The following is a 21,335-nucleotide window of genomic DNA, read 5'->3' as shown; positions in this document are numbered from 1 at the left end:
ATTTATTGGACTAAGATAAAAGAAACAAACATACAAGTTTTGGAGAGATAGAATCACTCAAAAATAAGAGCTACTCAAACAAAACATTACCTCTAAAGAATTATATTCTATGCATTTTTTGGTCTGGTGATATGCTTATCATTACCTGCTCCATGCCTATTACCAAGAGATTTGTGTTTATTCTTATTGCAAGATTTCTCCCAGTGATTTAGATATTTTTAAGTACTAATTCATAATAATCCTGTGCTCCTGTCATACTTTTAATAATTTCCAATTGCTAAAACAGTAGTTCAACAGGGAGGTTAGAAGTTTCTGAAATAAAATGATTACACTAATGATGATTAGTTTTCTGTTAGGCCGATTAACAGAATGACTGTCCAAAGAGGTAAATGCTATTATTGAGTGCACTCTTCTTGCTAATATTGGTGCTGTGATGACTCCTAAATTATAGGAACTCAGATAAGAGCACAATGAAATCAAGGTATGGTGGAATAAAAAGAGGAAAAACTACTAAAATGTAGTTTTTGTTAAGTCTGTTAATACATGTATGATTTGGAACAATCCTAGAATATATTTAGATAATGAAATAAGTGGGATGATTAACTTTCTCATTAAAAATTTCAGGTCAGATATCTTAACTTAATATACTAAAATTGAGATAGTAATTGAGAAATAAATGGAAATGCAAAGTTATTAAATTCTGTCATTTGTCATATCTTTCCATTTTATATGACATACTAAAATAGAAGTTTCTTAGAAGCAATTTTCAGAGGAGCCCAAATTTTGTGTGTTTATCAAGTTCTTCTTTTAGGAAATTATGGTCAGAAACATTAGGTAATTTACCCAAAGTTACAAAGATAGAAAGTAAGAGCTAGAAATTAAACTTGGAAATCTAGTTTTACAGTTTATATATGGATTTAAGTCTCAGTATAATGAGAACACATGGATTGTGAAACCGAAGCCTATGGTAACATTGCTCATTAAAACAAACAAACAAACAAAACAAACAAACAAACAAAAAGAATACTGGGTGACAGACTGAATAAGCTGTGGAGTAATCACACCGTGGAAACCATGAAAAGAGCTCTATCACGCACTATGGAATTATACAGTCATTTCCAAGACTGAAATAGGGCTACGTTATATATTCAGTAAAAAAGAATAGAATGAATCTTTATCAGGTGTTAAAACTTCCAATATTCTATTGTTTGCAGTGATCCAGTTACCAATCTCTCTCTCGCTCGCTCTCTCTCTCTGTCACACACACACAGAATATGAATATTAATAAATACTTAAGTAAATATATGAAGGAAACATACTAGTTCTCTTTAACATTGCAGAACTTGGGTTAAAAAAAAGAGAGAGACATGGACAAGTAAAAACCAAGCAACAAAAGAAAAGAATGCATTGTATAAAATGTATTATACATGCACATGTACATATACAGTCTACCCTCCAAACCACAGGTTCGGCATCACAGATCTGATCCCAGGTTGGCTGAATCTGCCGTAGGAGCGTGAACTGTTTGATACCATTTAATAAGAAAGATTTGAGCAACAGGGGATTTTGGTATCTTCAGGGGTCCTGAAAGCAATCTCCTGATAATACCAAGGGACAACTGTACTTACAAAATGCTGCTACAGCTAAGTCACTTCATTTGTGTTCCACTCCTTTTGACCCCATGGATTGTAGCCCGCTAGGCTCCTCTGTCCATGGGATTCTCCAAGAGAGAATACCGGAGTGAGCTGCCATGCCCTCCTCCAGGGGATCTTTCTGACCCAGGGATTGAACCCATGTCTCTTATGTCTCCTGCACTAGCAGGCGATTCTTTACCACTGAGCTTCCTGGGAAGCCCACAAAATACTTAAACCTATGTGTTTGTTTGTTTGTTTTTAAATTAAGAATACATCTTGATTATAGAAGGGTTATCCAAGTAATGAGAATACACTAAATGTTAAAGGCTACTAATATAGTAAAGAAAATCAAAGAGCCAAATAAATGTTAGTACTGTGTTAATATTTGCCATCAGGCATTAGTGGGAGAGATTTTTAAAAATTTAGAGAATTTAGAGAATAATTAAGTGGGAAAAATTTAGAGAATAAGTGCTAGAGTGCTAGAGGGGATATTTGAGACACTTAGACTCATTTATCAATTGCTGCTGAGATAATAACTTATCTTCAAGAAGGGAAGATTTTGGAGCTTCTGGGAACATTATAGGATAGAAAAGATGAGAAACAAATAGGAAGAGAAAATGAGGAATTAGCAAAAGCATTAATTTTGCTGGGAATTATTGTAGGAACACTGTACATGTTGTTATTGGGTCCTTTTTCTGCAGTCCCAAATTATTCATTACATTTAGTAAAACAACTGCCCATAAAAATAATCAATTTGAGGTATCTATCCATAGAAACTTATTTTATATTAAATATTTTAAAGCATGAACCTCATCTTAGCTATACAATTTACATGTAAACTATATACTCAGGACAAATGATTTAAGTCTGCTTAATGTATTATTATGGTACAACAAAATTTTATTTTATAGGAAGTCTGGAAAATTAATTTATATGTTTAAATTTTGCTGGTGAATTCATAAGGAATTAGCATTATAGAGACAAGACTTTCTCTATGAAACTGTCCTCATTCTAGAATTTTTGATCATTATCTCAGCTTTGAATTTTAGGAATGCAGGCTATTTTATTAGCAAAAACATACTATTAGAAATTATTAAATTTTGTCATTCTAGCATATGACACCATTTCAAGTGACTCTAATGTTATTTGCCAATATTCCAACTTGAAACATACAATTATTATAAAATAAAATTTAGTGGGTGTAAGCTTTATTTTAATTTTTAGTCTTTCTATGAGATCACTAATTAAATACTCTTAGATTAGTTATGCTAATGGAAAGTAAAGTTGGGAAAATTTTTTTGACCTAATCTAGGTAATCATTCTTACAAATTTTTATTGCCTACAAATAAATTCAGGGTATTAATGATCCATATCTCTAGTGAAATGAGATCTTTCATTGTTATAATTCAAAGAGAAAGTATTTCCATTAAATATTTTAGATCTGGAGTTAACATTTTTTGCCTATAAATTAAGCCTCCCCATAAATAAATGTTCAATTAACTTGCCCTGATTTCCTTTAAAGGATCATAAATTCAACTGTAATAGCTATCTCTTTATTTAAAAAAAATGTTGTAAGAAATCAAAAAGAATATAATAATCAGGGACATAGAATAACACATTTCAAAGATCAGGAGTTTTGCCATGTTGTCAAGATGTGTCACCATAAGTAGTTGAAAAAGAAGTAAAATATGAATACTTTGAAAATGTCAAGTTTCATCTATCTTTATCAATCCTTAAATTGTCATAGAATTCTAAAGTTAATATCTAAGCAATAACCCTAAAGGGTTATTTCTGGTTACATCTTAAGAAATCTGGTGTCAAAATTTTCAAATGACTATTTCTCTTTCTGTTCCAAGTAAGGTATCAATTTGCAATTTATTCCTAGAGAATGGAGAAAAATCTCTTAAAAAAATTTAATCCTCAATCAAATTTTACCAACTTATAATGTCATAAGCATTCATATAAACTACAATTTTCTATGATGTCTTATTTAATGTGATATCACTTTACCCAGGGGAAAAAAAATCAATCAGGATTCCTAATTCATGCAGATCTTAACCATCAAGGTTCTGCTTTTCCAAAAGTAAAACTGTTTATGCACTAAAGTTTTATATGTAACACTTACTTTAGACATGAACTTCACATGATACAAATCAAAATTTTTTTTTGTATTATACAAATGATTCTACCATTTAGTTTGATTTTTATTTTGCTTCTTACACAGTGTTTATTTATTTTTTTCCATTAATTTTATTAGTTGGAGGCTAATTACTTTACAAAAAAATATGGAACGCTTCACGAATTTGTGTGTCATCCTTGCTCAGGGGCCAAGCTAATCTTCTCTGTATTGTTCCAATTTTAGTATATGTGCTGCCGAAGCGAACACACAAATCAAAATATTTTAAAATAAATATGTTACTTGTCTTCAACTGCAATTATTACCTAATAACATAATATACAAGTCTGATAAAAATATAATAATTTGGCACAAAATCCCCCCATTAAATCTACTAGAAATTATCAATAGATTCCATTACTGTATTTTTCTCTCAGTAATTAAGGGAAAGGAAATTACCAATGTCAAACATATAAAAGCACTCTATGTATATGGTCAAATGATCTCTATCAGTTCTATTAAAAAATTATGAAAATAGTCAAGATTTTACCAGATTAATATTTGATTAAAAGAGAGAGAATGAATATCTTTTTCAGACAAAACAAAAACAAGGAGGTTACTTTTAACATTTTTATTTTGGCTTGTCACTTAAAGGAAAGGAATCAAAAGATCACAGTGCTCTGTAACCACATTTTTACTACTCAGTTATGAGAATTCAGTCTTTCATGATGATCACCCAAAATGATCCTAACTTTCTATAAACATTGCTCCTAAAGCATTAGGATTCCTCTCTGAGAAGGAATTACAAAACCTAGATCCAGCAATATGGTGATATCTGTTATCAAAATATATACTGCAGAGAGACTTTTATCTACTTTATCTATATATGATTTCAGAGGGGCCAAGATATGCAGGGAAATTTTAGTTTATGTTTAGTTCAGTTCAGTCACTCAGTCATGTCCTAATCATCTGTTCTGCCTCTGTCCTTCACTATCTACCAGGGTTTGCTCAAATTGATGTCCTTTGTAGCACCAATCAGGATACAATTCACAGACATATCATCTAATTCTTCCAAAGGTCACTAAGGTATCATCTCATCATTATTTTAAATATTATCTCTTTTCATGTGTTGGAGTTCATATTTGCTAGCTATAAGATAGATAGAGATATAAATGTATTTTTAGGTTTGAAGTAAAAATTTTGAATTTTAAGGGAATTTTGAATCATATTTTGAATCAGAAGGGAAAGGAAGTCAAGTCACATGTACATATACATATACATATACATATACATATATACCTGGCTACTTTGTTCAGAAAGTTACACTGATTAGTATGAAATTTTATATTGGAAAAATAAAGAATATATATAGTTTCTTATGGGATGTTCCAATGTCTCTTTTAACATTGCAAAAAAAAGAAAAAAAGTGTTTTGAACACACACAATATTTTGGAAGGAAAATAGACTTACAGTAGTCAGAGCTCACTTCATATGTTTACTGTTATTTATTTTTGATAAGAGAATAACTTGAGAAAAAGACAAGCTGGAATGTATGGAGATTTTAAATTTATGATTATTATATTAGAATCCCTATTTCCTTTCCTGACCAAAACAAATGGATATTTTCCTATCTTATTGAAAAATGACAGTGATTTTATGATTTTTATATTTCTGATTTACCAAGTCAATCATTTTTCATTTGCAAAATGAGAAAGGCAGTCCCTAAAGCTCTTAGATGGGGCTGTGTTTAGCTTTAAGATATAATCTATGTTTTTCTCCTGTTGAATAAAAGCAATTTCAGAGGTCATTGCCTTCACATAATGTAATTTCAAATAATGATATAGACAGTCAAAAACAAAAGCCACTCTTTAATCATCCCTAAGCATAGACAAAAATAAGAAACGACCAAGCATTCCCTTTTCCATAGTAACATGGTTAATGCTACTTCTTTATCAGTTATATGTATCTGCTTTAGATCTGCTCCAAATCTCTCACTATCTAAATAAGACATGTTAACATTAAGGAGACCCAGGTTTGATCCCTGGGTTGTGAAGGTCTCCTGAAGAAGGGCATGGGAACCCACTCCAGTATTCTTGCCTGGAGAGTTCCATGGACTGAGAAGCTTAGCAGGTAATAGTCCATGTGGTCACAGAGAGTTGCATATGATTGAGGGAATAACACCTTCATTTCTTTCATTTCAGTGATGCTTCCTTATCAGTTATATGTTTCTACTTTAGACCTGCTTCAGTTTTCCCACCATCTAAATAAAACGTATATATCGTCACCCTGCTTATTTAACTTATATTCAGAGTACATCATGCAAAATGCCAGGCTGAATGAAGCACAAGCCAGAATCAAGATTGCTGGGATAAATTTCAATAACATCAGATATGTAGATGACACCACTCTCACGGCAGAAAAAGAAGAGGAAGTAAAGAATATCTAGATGAAAGAGAAAGAGGAGAGTGAAAAAGCTGGTTTAAAACTCAACATTTTAAAAACAAAGATCATGGCATCTAGTCCCATGGCTTCATGGCAAATATTTGGGGAAACAATGGAAACAGTGACAGACTATTTTCTTGGGCTCCAAATCACTGTGGATGGTGACTGCAGCCATGAAATTAAAAGATGCTTCTTCCTTGGAAGAAAAGCAATGACAAACCTAGACAGCTTCTTAAAATATCAGAGATATTACTTTGCCAACAAAGTATATATAGTCAAAGCTATGGTTTTTCCAGTAGTCATGTATTGATGTGGGAGCTGAACAATAAAAAAGGCTGAGTGCCGAAGAATTTATGCTTTTGAAAAGTAGTGTTGGAAAAGACTCTTGAGAGTGCCTTGGACAACAAGGAGATCAATCCATTCAATCCTAAAGGAAATCAATTAAATATTCATTGGAAGGACTGATGCTGAAGCTGAAGGTCCAATACTCTGGCCACCTGATGCGAGGAGCCAACTCATTGGAATAGACCCTGATACTGGGAAAGATTGAAGACAGGAGGAGAAGTGAACGACAGAGCATGAGATGGTTGGACGGCATCACCGATTCAATGGACATGAGTTTGAGCAAACTCCAGGAAATGGTGAAGGACAGGGAAGCCTGTTCTGCTGCAGTTGATGGGGTTGCAGAGTCATACATGACTGCGCGACTGAAAGACAACAACATACCCAGTCCTAGAATTACTTCTGCTTTTCAACAGCACTCCATGAAAAGAAAAACACTGCTTCCTGAACCCTCACAAAAATCATCTAACAGAAGCTAGACTCATAACAGCTCCCTACTAATTCCCTGTTGATGATGCTTCCTATTTCCCCAAGGTAGGTTGTCTACATTGTTGCAATGAGCCTATATGCTAAACTTTTGCCCTTATAGGTGTACCTAATGATCTTTAACTACAGGAAAATTGCATGACTGTGCATAGTAGCAATTTTTCACATATACAAATCATACATATATGACACTCTGTAATCATACAATACTTATTCCAGTGACTTATCTGTATGGGTACCTTTTCTTTCTGAAAATTTGTGTTTGTGCGAGACTATCAGAATAGAAACTTAAACTTTCATTTCTCCTTATTGTTTTAATTTAATATATTAAACATGTAAATACATTCAACAAATATATTTTTTGAATGACCATTATATGCTGGATACTTGTCTTTGCACTTGGCAAAATTTGAAAAACTAACTCAGTGTTCTTATACTTTAGTTAAGGAGCTATTATGTGTCATACCCTAATATCTATTATCTGATTAAAAATATATGATGTTATTAATATTGCCAGGGAAAGAGGCATTGTAAAACATAAGTATTTAAGTAACGGTAAAGTAGAAGGAAAGTGTTAGTATGAGTAGGTAAGTGTTAAAACAATTTTCTATTTGTTAAGTTTTCTTACTCTCTATTCTGTCTATATTTGCATTAACCTTATTCTGAGATCCAGCTCCTTTTTGTTTAAGCTATCTGTCATTGTCCTTTGTGGAAAGCAAAGAAAGTCAAAAACACACAAACATTACTACTCTTTCCTACCACTCTCCTGGACCGCCTGCTTCATAGTCATCTGTTCTGCCTTTCAAATTATCTTAGATGAGACAATTAAACATTTTGCATTTTACAATATGGATTTCTAGTTTTCAGTATGCTATCTCACTTCTAAAAGCCAAATGGCAAAACCAATGCCAAGCATTTTACAGTTTTTTTTTTTTTTTTTTAATTACAGCATCCCACTCTAAAGAACTATTTATTTAACTTACATGCAGAGTTCATCATACGAAATGCTGAGCTGGATGAATCACAAGTTGGAATCAAGATTGCTGGAAGAAATATCAATAACCTCAGATATGCAGATGATTCCCTCGTAGCTCAGTTGGTAATGAATCTGCCTGTAGTGCAGGAGACCCCAGTTTGATTCCTGGGCCGGAAGATCCCCTGGAGAAGGAAATGACAACTCACTCCAGTATTCTTGCCTGGAAAATCCCATGGACAGAGGAGCCTGGAGGGCTACAGTCCATGGGGTTGCAAGGGTTGGACTCGACTTAGCAACTAAACCACCACCACCACTCTAATAGTGGAAAGTGAAGAGGAACTAAAGACCCTCTTGATAAGGGTGAAAGAGGAGAGTGAAAAAGTTGGCTTAAAATTTAACATTAAAAAACAAAGATGACATTCAGTTCCATCACTTCATGGCAAATAAATAGGGGAAAAGTGGAAGCAGTGACAGATTTTATTTTCTTGGGCTCCAAAATCACTGCAGAGGGTAACTTCATCCGTGAAATTCAAAGACACGCTCCTTGGAAGGAAAGTTACAACAACTTCTAGAAAGCATATTATAAAACAGATACATCACTTTGCCAACAAAGATCTGTATAGTCAAAGCTATTTTTTTTTTTCCCCAGTAGCCATGTATGGATTTGAGAGTTGCACCATAAAAAAGGCTGAGTGCAAAGAACTGAGGCTTTCGAACATGGTGCTGGAGAAGACCGTTAAGAGTCCCTTAGACTGAAAGGAGATCAAACCAATCAATTCTAAAGGAAATCAATCCTGAGTATTCATTGGAAGGACTGTTGATGAAGCTGAAACTCAAATACTTTGGCCATCTGATGGGAAGAACTGGCTCATTGGAAAAGACCCTGATGCTGGGAAAGATTGAAGGCAAAAGGAGAAGGGGGTGACAGAGAATGAGATGGATGGATGGCATCATCAACTCAATGGACATGAGTCTGAGCAAACTCCAGGAGATGGTGAAGGACAGGGAAGCCCTGGCATGCTGCAGTCCATGGGGTCACGAAGAGTTGGACTTTAAGTGAAAGCCCCTCTGTCGTGTCTGACTCGTTGAGACACATGGACTATAATGTCTATGGTATTCTCCAGGCAAGAATACTGGTGTAGGTTGCCATTACCTTCTCCAGGGGATCTTCCCAAATCAGGGACAAAACCCAGGTCTTCCACATTGCAGTCGGATATTTTACAAGCTGAGCCCCAGGGAAACCCAAGAACACTGGAGTGGGTAGCCGATCCCTTCTCCAGCAGATCTTCCTGACCCAGGAATGAAATTGGCGTCTCCTGCACTGCAGGCAGATTCTTTACCAGTGAGCCATCAGGGAAGCCCCAAAGATTTGGACACCGCTTAACAACGGAACAACAGTAGCAATACTAAATATCTAATTTCTCTATTAATTTAGTTATCACTCTCTGCTATAAACACATCTTGATTTAAACATGGCTTAATAAAATAAAAGGTTGTTATTTATTCATCCCACAGTGCAATGTAGATGCTCTTGCCTTATGTCTGACCACTCTGACACTTGGGTTCCTTTTGTGTGATGTCACTGTTCTGTAGATCCTCAGCATCCTAGCCATTCTGGCAGAAGACAGGGAAAAAGACTACTGGGAAAAAGCATGCCTATGTTGACCACTTGGCCTGAAATGGACATAGATAACCATTCTTACCTTTTTTTTTTTTTTTTTCCAAGAACTCAGGAAGTTGCCTCACTTAAGGGCAAGGAAAAAAATATATATAGAATATAGCCTAGCAGAGTATGTAATAGGAAAGTGAAATAGGTTCTGATGAACACATCGTAGCCTCTGCCACAGGAACTTCAAGCATTTAAAATTTTTTCCACACTGATATTGTTGTCACTGAAAGTTTCCAAATCCACTGTAGTAAATGAAAGGAACTGGACTTAAGAGAACTACTACAGCATATATTTTATGAACTGTCTTTTCTTCTTGCTGAGTTCAATTAAAGAACTGTCATTTGCTATGTTACTCATAAAAATTGGAGTGTTCTCTTATGTGCCTCAACTTTCACACAAGTTCTCATTTAAAATGTTCTTTTAATACCAATTGGCTAGTTCAGAGTGTTTATTCGGAAGCATTAACACTTTGCAAGGTTTTTGATAAGCCAGTAAAATTGCTACTTTTGCCAGTCTTTCTACCATGTAAGTTATTTCTTCTATGTATTATGTAGTCTTTAAATATATATATGTGTGTGTGTATATATATATATATGTAATTTCTTTCTATATTTATCTTGCTGTTCAATACCACAATATGTGTCAGAAAGGGAAGACATGTTTTAGAACTGGAAGTAACTTTTGCAGTTGCATTTGTAAATATGTTTAATTGTTAGTTGCTTTTAGAGAGAAATAACACCACTGAATTTTCACACAGACAAGACCTCACTGTTACGATCAGTTTCCTGTCCTCACTTGTTTGCAGACGTCCTCAGGTATGTCTTTCTGCTCTAGTGGCTCACACTTTCCTAATATGTTTTTCACCACAGGACTTCTGAAAGTGGTGTCAATCAGTTGATATGACAATGGACTCTGGCTACTCTTACAGTTTGTGCACCATTTAATATATTGTTGATTTTCCTAAATTTCCTTTCCTCTCCGTTTGCTACAAATTGCTCCTATTTTTCTCAGCTAACTTATTGCATTTTGTCTTTCTTCCTTTGCTTTAGTTCCTTCTATTGTATTTAGCTTGTTGTTTTATGTTGTTATGTATACTCACCTAGAAAAAGTTCTGTAAGCTATTTCATGAGGTAAATCACAGTCAGAAATATGTTTCTGAAAATTCTCAGACAATTCTAACAACTCTTCTTTCTTTCAAAACTAGTGGCACCAGACCTCTACCAAGTCATGTTCAACAGCTGGAGCAATAGTTTGGTACTACAGAACAGTACATTTTCTTTGTTCTGAGTGATAATTCATCTTAAAATTTGCTCATTTTATTTTTGCAATCGTGTATACATATAGGGTTGTATACTATTCTAAAACTACAGAGTTGTACAAACATCATTATGATAATAGTTTAAAACATTTTATGACCCCAGAAAGAATACTCTTTCCTGTTGTAGTCACCCCTTTCTCCTCTCTGAACTTGCAGACTATTTTGAATCTACTTTTTGTAGGTAGAAAAAAAAAAAACTTTTTGTTTTTTAAGAATATTTCATATAAATAGAGGCCAACAATATGTGGTCTTTTGTCTGTGGGTCCTTTCACTTAGCATATCTTGGAATTCATTTGTCTTGTAGCATGCATCGGTATTCCATTCTTTTTTTTTCCTTCCAAATAATATTCCACTGCATGGACACACCACATTTATTTTATCTATTCACCAGCTGATGGGCATTTGGGTTGCTTCTGTTTTTTGCTATTATGAGTAATGCTGTTATGAATATTCATATAGTCACACAGTCTTTGTGTGGACATGTGTTTTCCTTTTTCCTGTATATCTTAGAAAAGTATTGCTGGGTCATTAGTAAATTTAACAAATTATGTTTAAAATTTTAAGAAAATGCTAGACTTTTTTCCAAAGTGGCTGCATCAATGTACAATCTAGCCAGCAGTGTTGGAATGTAATTGAAGTTATTTGAAAGAATAAAATCCACAGTGATGTAATTTATATCTATTCTGAAAAACAAACATGTTTCTAAACAGCACTCTATATTAAAACCCTCTGAAAATGTTTTTAGCATATTCATAGAAATATTAATATTGAGTACATTTTATGAACATTTTATAAGCATTTTAAGTGTTTATGAAACTATTACATACTAGTATAATTTTTTCAACACTAAAATAGTAAGTGCACCATCCTTTGTTGTTGTTATTCAGTTGCTCAGTTGTGTTCGATTCTTTGCAACCCATGGACTGCAACATATCATGCTTTCCTGTCCATCATCTCCCTAAGTTTGCTCAAACTCATGTCCATTGAGTTGATAATGCCTTATCATCTTCTGTCATCCCCTTCTTTTTCTGCCCTCTATCTTTCCTGCATCAGGGTCTTTTCTACTGAGTAAGCTTTTCACATCAGGCATTATCCTATGCGCTGGACATTTGGCAGTGAACAAAAAAGACACAGCCTTTCTGCATATACTTATCCTGCATCATAAGATATCAACCACATAGTCACATGCATTCCTATTATTTTGGTTATTATTGCTGAATAATACCTTACCTCCAAAATTAGCGTGACCATTTTATTTTGTAGATCATGGCCATAGGAAGATTTGAATGGGCAGCTGTTGCTTGTGGTCTCTGATGAAGTCATAATCAGATGCTGGCTGGACTGCAGTCATCTCATGGTTCTGGGCTGAATCTCCCAGCTGACTCTTCCCCATGACTGGAAACTGGGAACTTAGATAAGCTACTGACTGAAGTTCCTACAAGTGGTTTCTGTCCCATGATTTTCTCAGGATAGTCAGACTTCTTATAATGTACTTGACTTTCTCCAGAGAAACATCCAGAGAGTCAGACTCTGCATCACCTTTAATGGGCTTTTCTGAGCTCAAATTTCATCATTTCAGATGCATTCTATTGATTATAAGTAAATTACTAAGGTTGACTTGGACTTAAGGAGAGGTGAACAGAGATCTCACTTATCAATGGCAGAAATGTCAAAAATTTTTGGCATCACATTTAAAAACCACCTCATAAATATTAATTTAAAATGTGATCAGTACTCTAGAGGAAAGGTAAAAGGTGGGATGAACGGGGACTAGATTCAAGGTTAAGTGTAATCTTTTCAGGGGAGGTGACCTAAAACAGACCTGAATTATGAACAGAAACTAGAAAAGCAGAGCATTAGAAAAAGAGTTTTGCAGTTATGTGTGTAAAATCTAAAACACGAAAGAGCTCCATATATTGGAGGAAGACCAGTGCACCAGGAATTAATGGGAGCTGGTAAGACTCACATTAATTGTTAAAATGATGGTAAAGCCAGATCATGCAGTACTTTTTAAGATACTTCAATGAGTAGACCTTATATTATAAATGCAGTGCTAAATCATTAAATGGTTTCAAATATGGATTTTTTGGTTTTTGTTTTTCTGTGAGAAGAATAGTTGGGCGTAGGTATAGAATACAAGTAGTAAAAAACCCAGAAAATTAGAATCTTTCTTTTGTTAATTTCTTTCCTTTCCTTTCTCTTTTCTTTTACTTAATGCAAACTAACAACAACAACAACAAAAAGATCACTGCTATTATTTATTGATTCATCAGCTACACAGAGTACTGTAAATTGGAGAAAAACAGACGGTACATATAAATCTACCCTCTCAACTTCAAAAGTGAAAATAATAGGCCAAAAAAAAATTAAAACTGCTCACTGACTTTCTACTCTCATCTGTAGATGAGACTGAATCAGAGCTTAAGCCTTTTGACTCCTCAGGTCCCAAGACTCATTTTCTTTATATGTCACTGCCTTTCAGTTTATGGAGTGATGCCAATATGAATTTCTCAGGTCAAGAATCTAGCACTGTGAGATTTACATTTGCAGACAAGAAAATATGGAACTCAAGGTTAGTCAGAATAATTATTGGCATTTCCCCTTATTTTCTGAGGTATTGATTACTTTTGTCATTGCCCTTTGTATCCAGAATGCTGTGTCACTGTGGCTGTTAAAGTTATGGAAGCAATTTACAAACCTTGAAAGTAAAGTGTTTCAAGTGTTTCAAGATTTCCCAGAAGCAAAATAATGAAGAGTAAAAGAAAAACTGTGAACAGACAAGATGGTTTCCTTCAGTCAAACAGGTGAAGGCAGAATGCAATAGACAAGGAACTGCAGATAGGATGCCCATTCTTCTTTTTTTTTTATTTTTCATTTATTTTTATTAGTTGGAGGCTAATTTTAGACACAGATGTACAGAACAGGATGCTGTTCTTATTTTAGGTTTATGAGCAACACAGAAATCTCAAAATGTAAAGAGAGACAAGATGACCTAGGGAGCCCAAACTCACATCTTTGAAATATTTTTTAAATGTTAGTTTTAGATTTACAGAAAACTGAAAACAAAGAAGTAGCACCATATACTCTGTAACTAATTTCCCTCATTCTTAATGTCTTGCATTAGTCTGGTATGTTTGTTAAAATCAGTGAACTGATATTGATAAATTATTTTGAATTAAAGTTGACTCTTTATAAGATTTCCCTAAAATTAATATTTATGTAATATCCTTTTTTGATACAGGATCCCGTCCAGGATATTACAGTTCAATAAGTTATTATGCTTCCTTTCGGCTTTAACAGTTTGTCAGACTTTACTTTCTTTAGTATTATTTTTTTTTCTTGAACGGAGGCTTATTTAATTTTAAAATTATTTTTAATTGAGGGATAATTACATTACAATGTTGTGCTGTTTCTGCTATATAGTAACGTGAATCAGCTATGAAAGAGAAAGTGTTAGTCGTTCAGTCATGTCCAACTCTTTGCAACCCCATGGTCTGTAACCCTCCAGGCTCCATTGTCCATGGAATTTTCCAGCCAAGAATGCTGGAGTGCGTTGCTATTTCCTAATCCATTGGATCTTTTCAACCCGGGGATTGAACCTGCATTTCCTACATGGCAGGTGGATTCTTTACCACGGTGCCAGCAAGGAAACCCATCTATCTATCTGTGGTGTGTGTGCTTAGTCACTCAGTTGTGTCCAACTGTTTGTGACCTGGTAGACCGGTAGACTGTAGCCACCAGGCTCCTCTGTCCATGGGATTCTCCAGGCAAGAAAAGAATACTGGAGTGGGCTGCCACTCCCTTTTTATATATATATATATATATATAAATAGATATAATATATATCTATTATATCTATAATAGATATAATAGATATCTATATCTATAGATATATCTATATCTATAATAGATATAATAGATATCTATATCTATAGATATATCTAGATCTATAATAGATATATAAATAGATATAATAGATATCTATATCTATAGATATATCTAGATCTATAATAGATATAATAGATATCTATATCTATAGATATATCTAGATCTATAATAGATATATAAATAGATATAATAGATATCTATATCTATAGATATATCTATAATAGATATATAAATAGATATAATAGATATCTATATCTATAGATATATCTAGATCTATAATAGATATATAAATAGATATAATAGATATCTATATCTATAGATATATCTAGATCTATAATAGATATATAAATAGATATAATAGATATCTATATCTATAGATATATCTAGATCTATAATAGATATATAAATAGATATAATAGATATCTATATCTATAGATATATCTAGATCTATAATAGATATATAAATAGATATAATAGATATCTATATCTATAGATATATCTAGATCTATAATAGATATATAAATAGATATAATAGATATCTATATCTATAGATATATCTAGATCTATAATAGATATAATAGATATCTATATCTATAGATATATCTAGATCTATAATAGATATATAAATAGATATAATAGATATCTATATCTATAGATATATCTATAATAGATATATAAATAGATATAATAGATATCTATATCTATAGATATATCTATATCTATAATAGATATATAAATAGATATAATAGATATCTATATCTATAGATATATCTATATCTATAATAGATATATAAATAGATATAATAGATATCTATATATATATATAGATATATATATATCTCCATATCCCTTACTGTCTTCTTAATTAACAATTTATTTTATATAATTTTATATACTAGTATTCCAATATATGAATGTCCACAGTCTGTTACCCATTCATCTATTGAAAGGCATTTTTAGTTGTTTCCTCATTTTGGTAATTATGAATAAAGCTGCTATACATACCCACATGCAGTTTTTATGTATGAACATAGGTTTTCAGATGAACGAGGAAATACAGGAGAGTGGTTGCTGTAGCATATGGTACTTAGCTCATTCCCAGAGGTTCGTAGTTCAGCACCAAAGAACAGCATTCAATATGGCTAATTCATATATTTGTAAAGGATTTAGGTCTGTAGTAATCTACAAACTATCCCCCAAAATGGCTTTCTCATTTTGTATTACCACTGACAAAGGGTTTCATTTGCTTCTTCTTGGTATTTGGTTTGTCTTTTCTTTTTTTAAGCCTCTCTAACGATTGTGCAGTATTAGCTCATTTCTGTTTTAATTTGCAATTTCCAAATGAAAATTATATTAAGCATCTGCATTTTTTATTATGCTTATTTTCCATGTCTGTATCTTCTTTAATTAAGTGGTTAGTCAGATCCTTTCAGTTCAGTTCAGTCACTCAGTCATGTCCGACACTTTGAGAGGCTTCCTTGTCCATCACCAACTCCTGGAGCTTACTCAGACTCATGTCCATTGAGTCAGTGATGTCATCCAACCATCTCATCCTCTGTCATCCCCTTCTCCTCCCGTCTTCAATCTTCCCCAGCATCAGAGTCTTTTCAAATGAGTCAGTTCTTTGCATCAAGTGGCCAAATTATTGTCGTTTCAGCTTCAGAATCAGTCCTTCCAATGAATACTCAGGACTGATTTCCTTTAGGATGGACTAGTTGGATCTCCTTGCAAATCCATGGGACTCTCAAGAGCCTTCTCCAACACCACAGTTCAAAAGCATCAATTCTTTGGTGTTCAGCTTTCTTTATAGTCCAACTCTCACATCCATACACGACTACTGAAAAAACCATAACTTTGACTAGACGGACTTTTGTTGGCAGGGTAATGTGTCTGCTTTTTATTATGCTGTATAGGTTGGTCATAGCTTTTCCTCCAAGGAGCAACTTTTAATTTCATGGCTGCAGTCACCATCTGCAGTGATTGTGGAGCCCCCCAAAATAAAGTCTCTCACTGTTTCCATTATTTCCCCAACTATTTGCCATGAAGTGATGGGACTTGGTGCCATGATCTCAGTTTTCTGAATGTTGAATTTTAAACCAACTTTTTCACCCTCCTCTTTGACTTTCATCAAGAGGCTCTTTAATTCTTCTTCACTTTTTGCCATAAAGGTGGTGTCATCTGCATACATACAAAATTATTGATATTTCTCCAAGCCATCCTGAATCCAGCATGTGCTTCATCCAGCCCGGCATTATGCAGGATGTAGTCTGCATGTAAGTTGTACAAGCAGGGTGACAATATACAGCCTTGACATACTCCTTTTCCTATTTGGAATCAGTCTTTATTCTGTGCCCAGTTCTAACTGTTGCTTCTTGACCTGCATACAAATTTCTCAAGAGGCAGGTCAGGTGGTCTGGTATTCCCATCTCTTTAGGAATTTTCCATAGTTTGTTGTGGTCAACACAGTCAAAAGCTTTGGCTTAGTCAATAAAGCAGAAGTAGAAGTTTTTCTGGAACTCTCGTGTTTTTTTTGATGATCTTACAGATGTTGGCAATTTGATCTGGTTCCTCTGTCTTTTCTAAATCCAACTTGAAGATCTGGAAATTCACAGTTCAGAAGTTCAGATCCTTTGGCCATTTTTAATTGAATTGCTTATTTCCCCAATTTTATTCTTTTTCAGTAGTGTGCAAGTTCAATTTTGTTTTAATTCCAGGTCGTTTGCCTTTCCGTATAAATGTTAGAATATGTTTGTTGATAAGTTCATAATAACATTTGTGTTTCAATTATGACAATTCTATACACCAAATTGGGTAGAACTTACATTTAAAAAATATTGAGTCTTCCAATCTATGAACATAGAATATCCTTTCATTTATTTAGATCTTTTATCTCTTTCATCAATGTTTATAAATATACATTTATAAATCCTATACATATTGTTAGATTTATATTTAAGAATCCCATTGTTTTCTATGTTAATGTAAATAATATTGTTTTTAATTTCAAATTCCAATTGTTCATTGCTGTTCTTTATAAAAGCAATTATCTTTTGTGTCTTAATCTTGCATCCTATAACCTTGCTCTAATCACTTATTAGTCTCAGTAGTTTGGGTTAATTTGGGGGAGAATTTTTAACACAGAAAATTTTGTTATCTGCAAATATTGTTTATTTCTGTTTTTCTTAATTTATATACTACCTTATTTCTTGTTTTCCTCTTACTGAGATTACTAGGCCTCTTTTCACAGTGATTAATAGGAGTGTTAAGTGGGGACATCCTTTCCTTAAACTTAAGGGGAAAGCACCAAGATCCTTCCCATTCATTATGATACTAGCTGTAGGGTTTTTATAGATATTCTTCAGTGAGGAGGACTACACTCCTCTATTTCTAGTTTACTGAAAATTATTAATATAAATTGATGTTAGATTTTTCTATATTTTTAACCTTAATTTATACAATCATATAATTTTTCCTATTTATATTGTTGATATAATGAATTAATCAATTTTCAAGTTTATATCATCCTTGCATACCTGGAATGAATGTCACTTAGTCATGATATACAATTATTTATCCATTATGAGTTATCAAGATAATAATATTTTAATGAGGATTTTTGCATCTATGATCATGAGAAATATTTATTTTTAGTTTTCTTCCCCATATTGTCTTTATCTGATTTTGATATTGTGTACTGGTGGTCTCATGCAAAGAGCTTTTACTTCCTCTGCTTATGTTTTTTGTGAGCATTTGAGGATTATTGGTATCATTTCTTTCTTAAATGTTTGGTAGACTTTCACCAGTGAAATCATCCAGGCACAATATTTCCTTTTAGAAGGTTATTAATTACTGATTAAATTTTTAACATAGGGATGATACTATTCAGGTCATCTATTTCTCCTTGTCAGAGTTATTGTAGTTTGTGTCTTTCAAGAAAAATGTCCATTCCATTTAAATCATCAAATTTGTGGCTATGGAGTTGTTGGTAGTATTCTTTCATTATTCTTTTTATTGACCATGAATTGGTAGTGATGACTCTTTTTTCATTTCTGATATTGGAAGTGTGTATCTTCTCTGGCTTTCATCTATGTATTTTTGACTAAATTGGCTAGATATTGCTGTCAGTGCAGCTTTTATTTCACTGAATATTCGCCCTCCCGTCCTCAATTTCAATTTCATTAATTTCTGATATAATTTTTATTATTTCTCTTCTGCTGCTTGCTTATGCTTACTTACTTTTCTTACCCTAATTTCCTAATGTTGAAGCTTAGATTATTAACTTTAGATGTTCCTTTTTTTCTAATACATGTTGCTTTTGCTGCATTCCATAAATTTTTCAAGCTATATTTTTAGTTTAATAATAAAATATTTTAAAATATTTCTAGGAATTTCTTTGACCCATGTGTTATTTATTAATGAACTTTTGGATCTCTAGATAAGTGAATATTTTCTTACTACATTTCCATTGTGTTTTTTCTATTTAAATTTCATTATGGCCTAAAATACTTTGTATAATTTATAGTCTTTTAATATATTAAGTTCTGTTTCATTGCCTAGAATGTTGTCTATATTGATGAATGTTCCATATGATATTGAGAAGTAAATGTTTTCTAAAAATGTCAATTATATCAAGTTATTAGTTTGCTATTTAGCTTAGCTCAATTGTACATATGTTCTGCCTTTTTACTCTATCAGTTATTGAAGGAAGGATGTTGAAGTTTGCTAATAAAATAATGATCTTCCCATTTCTCCTTGTAGTGGTATAAGTTTTTGCCTCATGTACTTTAGCGTTCTGTTTTTCCTTTAGCACTTTAAAGATTACTATAACCTATTGGGGAATTGACCTTTATGCCACTATCTAACATCCCTCTCTAATCTCATAAATTTCCTTTTGGCAGTGTGCTGCATCTGAACTAACCACTCCAGTTTTCTTTTATTGGTATTAGTATGATGTATTTTCCCCGTTGCTTTTTTTTTTTTTTTTTACTTTGAATCTATTTGCTTCTTAGTAGTTAAACTGGTTTCTTGTAGACAACATATAGCTTTGTCCTATTTTTATTCTAACATACTCTCTATCTGTTTTTTAATTAGAAGTCTTACACCATTCATATTTATATTAAATGTTGATACTGTTGGGTTAACACATATTTTTAATTTTTCCTGTTTTTACAATTAATATTTGACATTTGATATCTTTTTTTCTTCCTCCTGTAGTTTGAGTATTTTATAAGATTCTAATTTTTCTCTTCTTTTACATATGAATTATAGTTCTTAAAATTGTTTTAATGATTTTTCTATAATTTAAAATATGCATTTATAAACTGGAAATAGAACTGCCATATGACCCAGCAATACCACTCCTGGGCATACACACCAAGGAAACTAGATCTGAAAGAGACACGTGCACCCCAATGTTCATCGCAGCACTGTTTATAATTGCCAGGACATGGAAGCAACCTAGATGCCCATCAGCAGACGAATGGATAAGGAAGCTCTGGTACATATACACCATGGAATATTACTCAGCCATTAAAAAGAATTCATTTGAATCAGTTCTAATGAGATAGATGAAACTGGAGCCCATCATACAGAGTGAAGTAAGCCAGAAAGATAAAGACCAATACAGTATACTAACGCATGTATAGGGAATTTAAAAAGATGGTAACGATAACCCAATATGCAAAACAAAAAAAGAGATACAGATGTACAGAACAGACTTTTGGACTCTGTGGGAGAAGGCGTGAGTGGGATGTTCTGAGAGAATAACATTGAAACAAGTATATTATCAAGGGTGAAACAGATCACCAGCCCAGGTTGAGTGAATGAAACAAGTGCTCAGGGCTGGTGCACTGGGAAGACCCAGAGGGATGGGGTGGGGAGGGAGGTGGGAGGGGGGATCGGGATGGGGAATACATGTAAATCCATGGCTGATTCATGTCAAATGTATGACAAAACCCACTACAATATTGTAAAGTAATTAGCCTCCAACTAATAAAAATAAATGAAAAAAAAATATGCATTTGTAACTAATTTAGGCCCATTTTCAAATAACATTATGACATTTTATAGGTAATGCAGGCAGTTTATAACAGAATATTCCCAGTTTATTCTTCTTATTCCTTATAATGCTGTTGGCATTCATTTCAATCATCCATAATCTAGAATCATACAAATGATTGTTGTTATTCAGTCACTCAGTTGTGTCCAATTCTTTGCAACCTCACAGACTGCAGCACACCAGGCTTCCCTGTCCCTCACCATCCCCTGGAGTGTTCTCAACCTGATGTCTATTGAGTCAGTGATGCAATTCAACCATCTCATTCTCCTGTCGTCCCCTTCTCCTCCTGCCTTCAATCTTTCCCAGCATCAGGGTCTTTTCCAATGAGTTGGCTCTTTTCAGCAGGTGGCCAAAATATTGGAGCCTCAGCTTCAGCATTAGTCCTTCCAGTGAATAATCAGGATTG

At 33.4% G+C, this 21,335-nt stretch overlaps 1 non-coding gene across 1 annotated transcript; it reads right to left on the bottom strand.

Annotated features, from left to right (window-relative positions):
• Positions 1-3,913: 3,913 nt before the first annotated feature.
• Positions 3,914-4,020, bottom strand: LOC133070850 (U6 spliceosomal RNA). Its single transcript, XR_009696254.1, has one exon. It is a non-coding gene; the product is annotated as a U6 spliceosomal RNA (small nuclear RNA).
• Positions 4,021-21,335: the final 17,315 nt, after the last annotated feature.

Source organism: Dama dama, chromosome 15 (assembly GCF_033118175.1).
Source record: "Dama dama isolate Ldn47 chromosome 15, ASM3311817v1, whole genome shotgun sequence".
Lineage (NCBI taxonomy): Eukaryota > Metazoa > Chordata > Mammalia > Artiodactyla > Cervidae > Dama > Dama dama.
The sequence above is the reverse complement of the archived record's forward strand: the minus strand, read 5'-3'. Positions and strand labels throughout refer to the sequence as shown.